At 37.3% G+C, this 13,630-nt stretch overlaps 1 pseudogene; it reads left to right on the forward strand.

Annotated features, from left to right (window-relative positions):
- Nucleotides 1-2,141: 2,141 nt before the first annotated feature.
- On the forward strand, nt 2,142-12,151 carry LOC122035984 (annotated as a pseudogene).
- The last annotated feature ends 1,479 nt before the right edge of the window (nt 12,152-13,630 follow it).

The following is a 13,630-nucleotide window of genomic DNA, read 5'->3' on the forward strand; positions in this document are numbered from 1 at the left end:
GCTCACTTGGCCCATCACCAACGAAATATTGCATACCTCAAGATAGTAAAAGAATAGCTTCTGGAGGTCACTTTCGATGATGTTGCAGGATAGATTGAAACCGCCGATGCCAGTTTTGAAACTGTTCACCAGAACAGTTAGCGCCGATGGAGCCGATGCCAAAGGGGTAAGAGATCGATCTTCAAGTAGCCACGCACATTTCGTCGGGCATCTGCCATCAGGCACAGCAGATGCAACTGCAAGCAGCAGTAGCATTTGCCGCATTTGGTTGGGTATCTGACCTCAGGCATAGCAGATGCAACTGCGAGCTAAGTAGCAGAAGCAGCCGCATTTGGGAGAGGAGCAGAGAGACACAGCTAGTTCTACACAATGGAAACAGTTTGTCTCAGTGTATTTATATAGTATTAGTTTGTCCATTATTTGTGAACAAAGGATGAAATAAAGCACGATTGTTTAATTACTCATTAGATTCTGTATGGTGGTCTTTTGTTCAGATGTTTTTTTATATGAAAACTTTATGCGAGGTAAAATGATCATAATTCATTTCAATAAAACAGAGTTCAACCAATCTGAATTACTAACGGGTTATTAAATAATGAAAACGTGACTAGGAATCATCAAGACAGCAGAAATTAGAGGTAATCCAGTGCAATCAGGATTTGTGCTGGTTAAAATCAGTAAAATCACTAACCAACAAGACTTCATCTGCCGCCAGGTCGGGTTTTTAAATCAGCATATATATTTGCTGTAAACTGAAATCAAAGATTGAGCAGAATAGCTGCAATGTTTAATTTCATTTGCAGGTGCAAACATTGCATATCATTTCATTTCATGTGTCTGAAGATAACATGAGATTCCTCACAGTTCTCCCGATTGATCAACGAGCAAAATGACTATTATGACAATGTTGTATACAGTTGCATGATTTTGTAGAATTTATTTATATATATGATGTCAAGTCACTGTGCCAATTGAGGAGCAATTAGTTGAATGGTTTATAACTCTTTGATGATCAGGTCAACACATTCAAGGGTAAAACTCTTTGATGTGCTTGATATGGTTTATAAGCCACAATATCCCTCGATAAGGTTACACAGCTGATTCACATACTCAAGATGTGGGGGAAAGGCCCATGCTTCCAAAGAAATTTGATAACTACTTCAGACTGGCTTTATTTCAGAGTTGGAGAACTGTCTCTCCTTATATGATGATACTTCCTAATTGTATGGTTAATGTGAACCCATCACTGACTTTGGTCAATGCTAATCATTTTCTCTCTAGTTGAACAATTCTACAGATGGATCATACTGTGTAGTTCATCTGGTGGATTTAGAGTGTGATTCATATAATTTGAATCTCATTCACTTTTGTCATCTAACTGCCACCTAGTAGTGCTCTGTTACCTTTCATTATATGGCATCAAGAGTATCATTTTCATCATACCATGTCAAAATCACATCTGCTCAGTTATGTGCATGCAGATATCTCGGTCAATATAATAATCTGCTCTAGCCAAAAAAAAAAAAAGTTCTTAGATTTCAGCATAAATGAAGAAAATACTTGAGCTTTCCTTAACTGCCAAATAAGCTCAGGAAATAGAGATAACTGAAGAGCCAATGTGGATGTGGAGATTATTGCCCACCTGTAGTGGTTTATACAAGGTTAAACGAGATGGAAATATATTAGACTTAGAAGACTTGTTCATTTAACTTGAGAAATAGTTCCGTGAAGGTTGTAAATGAAAAGTATAGAGAATGCAAAACAACTTAAGCATTCTATCTTTCCGAGAGCAGAATATCCGTGTAAATCCGATTACACAAGGAAGGGGAAACAAAGTTAAAGCGCTGAGATGGCTTTTCTATCAGTAAAACACACAGCGCAGGTTTATCAGGATGGAAAAAAACAGTGAGAACATTTTGAGAATAGAGGGAAATATTGAAAAAAAGAAAAATTAAGGGGCCAAATTAAAAAATGTCACGCGACTCTACCGAATTTACCATCATGGCCCCAAAGTTTACCGTTGAATCGTACGTTTATTCGGAAACTCTGAGTTGAGTTGTCATTTGTCAAGGCTCTTCTAATTTTAAATTTTAATAAAAACCCCTGATTTGAGTACCTCAACACCCTTTTAACCCTTTCTGCCCCCATCTCGCATCACCACCAGGCAGACGTCGAGTACCGGCACGAAGCTCGACCGAGAAGAAGCCCTAACTCTGTCTCCTTTTCTTCGGACCACTTGCTCGCCTCCTGCAGAGATGCCGCGCGAGATCATCACCATCCAGGTCGGGCAATGCGGCAACCAGATCGGCATGGAGTTCTGGAAGTAGCTCTGCCTCGAGCACGGGATCGGCAAGGGCGGCCTCCTCGTAGATTTCGCCACTCAGGTTCGTTCTCTGACTTCTTCGAAGATTTCTCCTGAAGGAGCCGCGGCCACTGTAAATCGTAGATCCCTTTGCGCCAAAGTTTTGTTACTTTTACCAAGTAAATAGATAGTAAGGCTTTGATGACTTAGCGGTCCTTGAGTTCTATGTTGAGCGTACACAGTGACATTTTCCTCTGGAAGTTGGTTGACTTGCCAAAATGCTTGTTTTGCCTTTCTTTTCTTTGACTTACTGGTGTTCCAGAGTTCATTGACTCCATTAATTTTGGAATATGAGCCCATTTCTACTACTTATTCGAAAAATTGACTCAAGCTAAAAATCCAAGTGCGCATTCTATATATTCCTGCACTAACCCTATTGGTGTTCATGAAGTTCTTTTACTGTTTGCTATGAGGCATATAACACCTTGAACACGACAGGGTGGTGACAGGAAGGCTGTGTTCTTCTATCAAGCTGACTATCAACACTATACACCGAGAGCTCTTCTGATGGACTTGGAACCAAGGGTAATTAATGACATCCAAAATAGTGAATACAGAAATCTTTACAACCACGAAAACATTTTTCTCTCAGACCATGGTGGTGGAGCTGGGAACAACTGGGCTAGTGGTTACCATCAAGTATGTTATGCTTTATTTATTTTTATTCAAATTCCTTTTCTTATTAAATCAGATATATGGAAGGTGGATGCTTAATTGTAACCTTTAACTTATATAAGGTCAGCAGTGTGTCTTGTTTATTTATCAATAGCTCTGCATAAAGAAATGAAACTAAAAGTTTTATTTGTCAATGAATATAATTTTCATGTTGGATTTTGACCAAAAAATATGTTCACTTTTTGGAAATGTATTCGGGTCTATTGGCTCTTTGGTGATGTAACTGCCTACTTGCTTAACCATCTATTTTTACACGGTGTAAGCTTTTAGTTTAGAAAATTCCTTTTAAGAATCCTCTCTTAGCATATCCTCCTAAGTTCTGTCACAATAAATTGGTTGGCTTATAACTTGGTGGCAAAAGGTCATACGCTAACCTCGGGCACCCCACACGACCGGTCCCACACTCATTTGTAGAGAGGTAAATTACGGGTGACTTTTTTCCTTGAACCGTGACCATTGCAGGGGTAGGGCAGGAACCAGGAAGCATTTCGCTGCTGGGAATTGACCTTCAGACCTCTTGGTGGCAACGCCCCATGCAATGACCATATGCTCTTCCCGTGGGGACTGGTTTGTTTATAACTTGTCAGTATGGTTAGTGATGATCCGCTGGTGCCATAGTGAAAACTGTTCCTGTATTTGCTGTATGATTATTAGAGTTAGTTTAGTCCCACCATGATAGTGTAGCCATTCAGAATTATGTTTATGTGTTATATAAATGATATAATTGTTTATGTGTCAGTAATATCTATCCCATCAGTTCACATGTTGGCTTGGGCCACTCAAATCTGATTGATTTCTTATTAACATGTAAAAGGAGAGTGCTAACAGTATAAATGTGTAGAATGTCAGCTTTCTTACAGCTGCTTAGAGTAAGTGCTACTATTAGGTATTTTGTTGGTGTCTTTGTATATATTTAATTATTCTCTTTTCTACAAATAATATTACTTTACTACTTTCAGCTAAGAAGGCTATTTGTTTACTTTTTCCCTTGATTGGGTCTTTTCCTGTAACCAAACATTATTGGCATAAAATTTAACACTATTTATTGGCACGTGGAAGTGACTTTCTTAGTTATTTATTTGCATTATTTTTAATGCTCATACCATCAATTAATGCGACTTAACCTTGATTTGTTGTAACTTGGCCTTTCTAGGGTGAGCAAGTTGTGGATGACATCATGGATATGGTTGACAGAGAAGCTGATGGAAGTGATAGTCTTGAAGGTTTTGTATTATGCCACTCAATTGCTGGAGGAACAGGTTCAGGTATTGGGTTTCTCTTCCATCACTTTGGTGCCTCTAATTAGATATAAACGATGTTGATATTTCATTGCGATGTAAGTTAACAGATCTTTTTCTTTTCAATTCTGAATTGTCTTTTGAATTTTGTATATGAGCAATATTAGTGAGCATCTTTTTTGATGTTATCATAGTATTGTATTCTGAAGTCCTGCATCTGTCATGCAAATTAAAGCTAACGCTGTTGTTGAATTGTTTAATAAAGCTCAATAGGTTGTGCGCCAATGCTTATCTTCTTCCTGGTTTACATGGGACTAATCATAAAGCTTGTATTTATATGCTTACCATTATTGCATTTCTTTGCCTTTTTTAGCTAATTACACAATCACACACAAAATAATTTCTCTGGATAAGAATGCAGTATAATGTGAGATCAGATCATCGATAATTTATTCTAACTTGAGAATGCTTTTCTGCATTATAATAACCGAGAAGGTTATTGGTCAAGTATGGAGATATTTTCTAGTTTTTTTTTTTTTTTTTTTTCTGTTGATGTGGAATCAAATTAGAAATGTGTAAAGAAATTTGTTTATCAGGGGAAAACATGAGCAATATTATTATAGGAAAACAATTAGCTTCTTGAGTTTGATAGGTTTTATTATATGAAGTACTTGCCTTCTACCATGTCAACTAAAATAAAATAAAATTATTTTTGTTCTTGAAAGCTATATTGTTGCTGTGCTTGTCAATAATTGCTCCATATTTCCCTTCACATGTGTGCAAGGAATAATATGCATCTTATTACCACATTACGTGGTAGATGTGTGGTCCAGGGTTTGTCATCTGCATTAATCATTGTCAGTATATTTGTAGCTTATGCCATGTAGTAACTATCTTGATATACAATTGCATTCTTGCTAACATATGTTTTCTTTCTTTTGTGTGATTTGCATGTAGTACAGGTATGGGTTCATATCTCTTGGAGACTCTGAATGATCGTTACAGAAAAAAACTTGTCCAGACATATAGTGTATTCCCTAACCAAATGGAAACCAGTGATGTGGATGTCCAACCGTACAATCCACTTCTGACTTTGAAGAGGTTGGCATTGAATGCAGATTGTGTCATTGTTCTCAACAATATGGGCATTGAATAGGATTGCTGTGGAGCACATTGAATAGGATTGCTGTGGAGCGCTTCACCTAATGAATCCTACCTTTGTTCAAACAAATTCTTTGGTCTCCACAGTCATGTCTGCTAGCAGAACTACTCGGCAGTACCCAGGATGCATGAACAATGATTTGGTTGGCCTTCTTGCATCCCTGATTCCAACTCCAAGATGCCATTTTCTGATGACAGGATATACACCACTTACTGTGGAACGACAGGTTTGACAATTCCTTTTATAGTTCTGCTTGTATATTTTGGGAATTGAATTATGAAGGGTATCATGGTACTAGTCTGCCTAATATATAATTAATATCAATAGAGCCTCACGTTTTCCAAAGACAGTGAGCTTAATCAAAACCTTTTTGTCCTTGTGTGCTAAATCTGCTGAAGCAAGCAGACCCAGAAGGAAGTCCACATCGATAAACATCTATATGCTTATAATTGGCATTCTAATATTTTTTTATGAGATTGCCTATTTACTTGTATTTGATGAAGTGTTCTATGTTCAATTTTCTGTGTTTTGTCCAGTTTTGTGCTTTACTAGTGAGTTGATCATTAATGAAATGGGGCAGGGAATCTCAAAAATGAGGAAAATATTTAGAAATTAGGATACTTTGGCTTCTGTTTGCTACAACAAAAAATTAGAAATTTAATGACTTAATTTGTCTTCTTAAATGCCAATTTGAATTGCACATTGATGCTTTCTACTACTCACTTGCATCAGTTATAATAAGTGCATCAATTTGTCGTGACTCTTGTCATAATCTTCTTCTGGTATATCTTGCATGTCAATTTGAGAAAAAAGTCTTGATGCACTTGTTAGGATGTTCTAAATGATTGTTTCACCATCTCTGTGGTAAAGTATAATGATTCATAATTCTGTAATATAGTTTCTTGTTCTGGACAGATGGATAAGATCATAAAAGGATGGATAAGAATTAAAATAACATAGAAATATGAATATCTCCTTGATCTGCTTGATTTGGGAGGATAATAAATGAGCTACTGGAACCCATTTGATCTGCTCAATTTTTTTCATCTATTTCTAGTCCATCCGCCCAAGTAAACAACAAGAGGGAGCAATTTTTTTAAGAATCTGTTCTATCATCTGTCCACTCACTTATCTGTCCAAATAATCATATTCTTAGATGAAATTACAATCTTCATGCATTCTAATTCTGTCTCAGACAAATTACTCCTAGAATTTACCTTCATTTGTTTCTAGAGGCTTGTACTGTCTTGATCTTATTGGTATGTGAATTTCTTGCTGGCAACATTTTTTTTTCAGGTAAATATGATACGTAAGACTACTGTTCTAGATGTGATGAGGCGACTTTTACAGGCGAGTGCAATCTTCCTTTTACTATTATTTTGTAGTGCTTTTCTAAATGGATCTGCTCCTGACCGATTTCTCCTTGGCAGACTAAAAATATTATGGTGTCATCTTACGCTCGTACAAGAGAAGCTATCCAAGCTAAGTATATATCCATATTAAACATTATCCAAGGAGATGTGGATCCTACACAGGTAATGGTTTGTTTGGAAACTAGGTTGAGTGTTTTTTCCGTATATCTACGAAGCTATGTTTTTCTTGTCAGTTCGTTAGTTTTTTGAGTCTGTAAATGCATCCGTTGCAAACAAATACGGTTAGAATGCACCAGTATTCAGTGATAAAAATGTCCCAACAATGATTTTGATACTTAGCAACAGTAAAAAAATTATACGCACATTACTGTCTATGTTGGGCAGGACCTATGGACTAGTAAGAATCCATGGTTGAGTCTTCAAGTAATATAATGGATCTTTAACTAGCAGCTGTTGCTCATGACTTATCATCGACGAGTTTTTTTTGGATAATCTGTTTATGAAATAGCTCTTTTTTGGCTTTGTCCTGTTATCTTTATTAATTTGTTCTTTCATTTGGGTACATGAAAGCTTGCAAAGCATACGTGAAAGAAAGCTCGTTAACTTTATTGAGTGGGGCCCAGCTAGCATTCAGGTCACGTGGATGATATAATTTGTATTGTTTCTTGATTCAATTTGGTTTGACTTTCATTATGTATTTGCAGGTTGCATTATCTAGAAAATCGCCATACATCCAAACTACCCATCGGGTAAAACCCTCGTTGCACTCTCTGTAGATAATATAATGAGTTAAGCAAGACCAGCATTCCATCTCTTGGAAGTTAATCCTCTTCTGTCTCGTATTTTAGATTGATAACTTCTAACACCATCTAGAAGAGAAATCTCTTGTTCTAAAAGCATTTGGAAACTAAATGAAGAAACTGTGATGAGATCTATTTTGAGAAATGATTGGAATGGTTGCCATGACTAGACTTATACGTGTGAAAATTCAATTTGATTTGATATTTCCCTCTATGAATTAAGTCCAATTTAACTCCATCAACTTTCTGTAAATTCATTTAGGTAAGTGGTCTAATGCTGGCAAAACCATACCAGCATTCGGCATCTTTTCAGCAAATGACTGGGTCAGTATGAAAAGCTGAGGAAAAAACAGGCTTTCCTTGACAATTATCGAAAGTTTCCAATGTTTGCAGTAAGTCCCAGAGTTCCAAGACTCCACATTTGGATTGAATTCACAACATCAAAGCCTTTTTTTTGGATTGTGTGTTCATGAAAGTTGAAAAGTTTAAGTATGTCATTAAGATGCTCGTATCTAATTATATTATTTTGCTTGGCTTTATCAGGATAATGATCTTTCTGAGTTTGATGAATCTCAGGAGATAATAGAAAGCTTGGTCGATGAATACAAGGCATGCGAGTCTCCAGATTTCATCAAATGGGGAATGGAGGTAAACATTAAAAGAAAAAAAATGAATACATATTTCTGCTTATTGAAACCGTCTGTATATCAGAATACTTTCATATAATAGTGATCTTGTCCGAAATCGATGAAGGCGGTGAGCTGGGAACGAGACTCTGCTGTTAACTCGGTGAAGATCTTGTGCGCTTTCCTGTAACACAAGGAGTGTTAATGTCGGGGCAGGGAAGGGATTTCCGGCATTGCTCCTCCGATGCTCAAGTCAATGATCGACGTATGAGGAGAAAAATCATAAAAATTGTAGCAACGAGCGTGTTCAAATATGAAGCATTGCATTCCTCCGCGATGGAGACCCTTTTAGTGTCATTGAAGTACCGACATGCTGTCCCAATGCATTACTAAGAAAAGACAAACCATAAAGTGTCTTTGATACCTTTCCCTAAGCGGACACGTATATCTCTATGATTTGATTGGCTAGAATCTTCTAAAGTACGATTTGCCTGCAATATGTTCTCTGTCATTTCTAACACAAACTTCCAGAAAAATACAACATGATAGGTGCACGATTCTTCTATAAGCCAATCGGTCGTCAATCGGCCAGGAGGATGCCCATTTCGTCCTATGGGATGCCGCCTTCGACTCGGCGCTCACTCGGTCTATCCCTTGAACAGAGTGAAGGAACATTGGACCTGGTCGGCCTTAAAGCCCGATCGGCTTGAGTCACATCAACATATTCACTACTTGGCAATGAGGATGGCCTATTGGTTCCAAACTAGGATGCTAAATCCGACCAAATCGAAGGCTTAGTTGGACACTTATCTTCTACTGGGTGTGTAAGCAGCTCGGGCTCACCCTAACCGTTGTTGACACCTTTGACCTCCTATTGACTTTGACCATCATGTCAGCTAGTCCTTATCACTTTGACCCGCTTTTTTTTGGGGGTGGGGGTCCACTCTTATCGCCGTATCAAATAGCATTATAATCAGGAAGAAAGCAATGTCAGTATAGTAGTTGCCCTAGATTCAAAACTATTAGTGTAAATATCAAGTTTGGCTTCCCACTGAAAGTCGTCTCTTATCAAAACGAGGAAGTATGTTTGTTCACGTCTGGGTGGTGTTCTTGCCAATTTTTCACTGAATGGTTATTGATACGACGTATAGTGGGTGGCCCGAAGGATAACACAAGGCTAATTGTCAAGGTTAGGTGGCGGTCAAAAGTCAAGATAAGGTGGCAGTCAAAGTCGAGGGGTACGTGTCCAAATCGCCCAATAGTTGGCCGGGTTCCCAGGGCTTAGTTCCCTCACTTCTGAACACAACCCCAATCCATTCTCGTCGTTTCCGGTAATGATCGGAATCACAGCTCACTGTCTGTAACTTCTTATCGGCAAGGCTCCTATTCTACTCCCGACCAGCTCCACGCTGGTCAAACCCCTGGATTCAGTCCCCTCACTTCTCATGGGCAAGGCTCCTAGTCTACTCCCGGTCAGCTCCACGTCGGTCAGACCCCAGGGCTCAGTCCTCTCACTTTGCATGGGCAAGGCTCCAAGCATACACCCGGTCGGTCCTAGTGCCTATCGAATTTTCGCCAAGGGACACCACTGTCAGGGTTATAAGCGTGCAGGGCTCATGCACCTCCTAGACTCTCGCCTCAGTGCGAGTTATAAACGAGTAAGACTCTCGCGTCCAACGACCATCTGATTGGGTCTGAGACTCTCATCCCAGCAATGAGTTATAAATGTGCAAGGCTCATGCGCCTCCTAGACTCTCGTCCCAGAGTGAGTTATAAGCGAGCAAGGCTCTCGCGTCCAACGACTATCAGGTCAGGCCCAGATTCTCATCCCAGCGGTGAGTTATAAGCGTGTCTGGTTCACGCACCCTTAGACTCTTATTCCAGCTAGTAGACAGTGATACTACTAGATGTATGACAAATATAAGCAATGTCGCCGTCTTGTGCATCATATACTTCCCCCGTAGTAAGACTATCAATAGCGTAAATAAAAACTTCCCAGTGTTTACAGCATTAATTTTGTTGTATTGTTTAATAGTCCAACACAGACACTTAATTTAATAAAATTTAATTAATTAATTGAATTAATTAGTAATAAATATTTTTCAACAGATGAAATATACCTGTATCAAACGTAACAAATAAGGAAAAATATGTAGTATGCATTATTCTTGTACTATTTGATTCGAATGCTAATCTTCGAAGAATCCACAACATTTTCAAATCTAAAAACTATGCAATACCACATTATATGTCCCATTAATGGAATCCGCATATAACATAACATAGTTAATTAATATATAATTAAATGAAGGTAAACTCATTCCATTAGCTAATTAGTTTTGTAAGAAATATATATAAATCTTACTTGACTCGTTAGTTGGTCCGTCAGTAAAATTTCAACCATCTGCTTTTCCTATAATTAATAAATTAATAAAAAAATAGTAACTAAGTGATTCTTTTAACAATTTATTGATAGTAAGTAGTTAATCTATATATAGTTACCATGGACGCCAGTGAAAACATAATGTTGAGCATCGCCCGGTGAAAGTAGGAGTGTGTTGAGTCGTAAAATAGATTGATAGGAAGATAAGCAATCCAATAAGCATCTGCACATGTATATTAATTCATAATATTTAAAAATAAAAATAATTTGAAATGATATATATACACATACATACCAGGACGAGGACTCTTGGAATAGAGTCAATATACTTGCTTCTACTGGCAAACAGAAGGAGAAGTGCGAGGAGGCCGATAAAGACGACCATCAAAAGGAAAGTGCTGATGAGGAAAGCATCACGGTGCTCAAGAGCCATATTAGGCGACAAGTTCAAAATGTAGTTATGATTAATTATGTTATGGTGTCATGCCAATAGATTGCATTTATAGAAAAATATGTGCAAACTAATCAAAGTAAATATACTGCATGGAATGGAATTCACAGAGAATATTACAAAATTGTCGGTGAACAACCTACTGAAAGTGATATGAAACAATCAAGCTAAGAATTAATACATAGAGAATTATACCAAAACATCGGATAAATTCTTTTGATGTAATCATTAAGATGCACATTGAAATTAAGCAGTCGAGCTAAGACGACTCCGAAGCAGGATAACAGATGGGCGGGGGATCCTATGGAGCTATTAGGATATGATGGCGGATGGACGAGGGACCTTATGGAGTCCTCGGAGTGGAATGACGGAAGGGCGGAGGACCTTATGGAACTCTCAGAGCGGAATGACGAATGGGTGAGGGACCTTGTGGAGCTATCAGAGTTGGATGATGGATGGGCGAACCTGGCTGAGCGGGAGGATAGACAGCCAGAGGGCCTCGTCGCTCTGCCAGAATAGCCCCCCCCCCTCTCTCCGATTTATTTCAAAATTACTCATCTGAAGGGGCCATACACCGAGGCCTTGGATAGAGTATCTATTGCAAAAGAGAAGGCATTTGTAGGAAAAAAGCATGAGGGGGTAAATCAAAAACAAAGTTCTTACCTAGTGAGGGCGGTATTTCCACTGGGAGGGAGCTTAGACCAAGCATCTACAAGACTCCCTCCTAACACAACTCGGAAATATCAAACTTCAGATCTGCCAATCGCTCTGAAGCTTCGGTGAATGATCGCTATGTGCGGAAGTCGCCTAGCTCAGGCATGATTAGAAGGAGTGATTGATGTCCAATCAACCAAGCTACAGGAGAGGGAAAGTGAAGAAAAAAATACTTAATTTTCCAATCCCTCCCCTGAAAAGGCATTTTGTCAAAAAAGGTTGTCCTAGGATGAGGTTGAAAATGAAAAATGTCATCAGCCTGGCGTTGTGGAACAAAAAAGCAATGAAACAGGCATGTCAAGGGAATTTCATACAGACGGAAGAAGATAGTGGTCTCACATAGTATGTGGATAAATTGGGGATGAACTGGCAAAGTGGAATGCGGAAATACCGACTCATGTTGGAGAAGAAAGTGGGGAGGGGGAAATGAAGGCCCGCATGGATTTGATCTTTAAAGATATATATATTATTATCGATCAATAAAGTAATATACTCCTTGGGTTGTTGATGAGGTCTCAGAAATCTTCTGATTTTATTTTTGTCATTGTTAGCTAGGTTCTTTGTGAACATAGACTCCAGCGTGTCTTTTAGTGTTAACACCTATATTAATAGTAATTAATTACCAACTTTATATATACATACACACATTATTATTTTTTTTCAACCTATTGAAGTATGACCTTTCCACCTCCCTTCTGAATAAATGGATAATTTATTTTTCATTTGATACCTTCATTTAAATAATTAACATTTAATTTATTTCAAATTTATAAACTAAGACATTAATTAAATTTTTAGTTTTATTTTTTTAATTATAAAACAAGGTTAAATATTAAAGATAAATGAATAAACTAAAAGATAAATTAAAACTATAAATAAATTAATAACTAATTACCTTTATTAATTTCTAAATTATATCTTTAAACGTCTTCATGATTAAATAACTGCAAAGACAATATAAATATATAATTTATATAACTTTATAATTTTTATTTACTATGAGAAATAGAAAAAAAAATATATAATAAAGAAAAGTAAAAACAACGATACCTGTAATTCTTAAGATGGCAAATAGTGGTGTACAATTTGATGGAGGAATCCCGGATTAACATTTTCTTACTTCTCAACTCGATGATGGTCAATAGGGAAATATCTACCGTTTGGGTAAACACTTGTTTATTTTCGAGGTATTTCCGTAGTTCATCCATCAATTTCTCTTCACTCTCGTGACACTCATTCTCAATGGATTGAAAAAATCTATTTACCCTTTCTAATTTTTCATTTAGTTTATCTCTATACTTTTCGACCTGTAATTTATATAGAAAATATATTTTATATATTTATTTTTACTGCTAATAAATAAATAATTATACACATTCTATCTCATTATATATTATTATCCTCCTTCATATTTTTCTATGATGTTCTTAAAAAAATAAATAAAATATTTAAAAAAAATAGATCAACTATATAAGTTTTATGGTGTGGGTTTAGAGTTTACCAGAATCATTAAATCGTAAAAGATGTTTACGTACAGAGCTTCAAAGCCAACTCTGTCAGCACGGTCGTGATCTCGAAGACGATCCTTCAAATTGTATAATAGATGCTTTAGCTCTCGGTATCGCATTAAGTTGTATTTCCATGGCATGATATTCCAAGAAAATTCATCTCTCATTTCTATCAATCAGGCTATTAAGGAAGAAGGGGAATTTCCTCCCTCTCACGGATCGGTCCTAATCTCAGATATAGAAAGTTAATGGGAGAAGAGAATGAGAGGAAGGTTCTCGGTGGTAGCGAACCCATTAACTTTCCATGGCTCTCGGTATCGCATTAAGTTGTATTTCCA

This window comes from Zingiber officinale, unplaced genomic scaffold (genome assembly GCF_018446385.1).
Source record: "Zingiber officinale cultivar Zhangliang unplaced genomic scaffold, Zo_v1.1 ctg128, whole genome shotgun sequence".
In the NCBI taxonomy this organism is placed as follows: domain Eukaryota; kingdom Viridiplantae; phylum Streptophyta; class Magnoliopsida; order Zingiberales; family Zingiberaceae; genus Zingiber; species Zingiber officinale.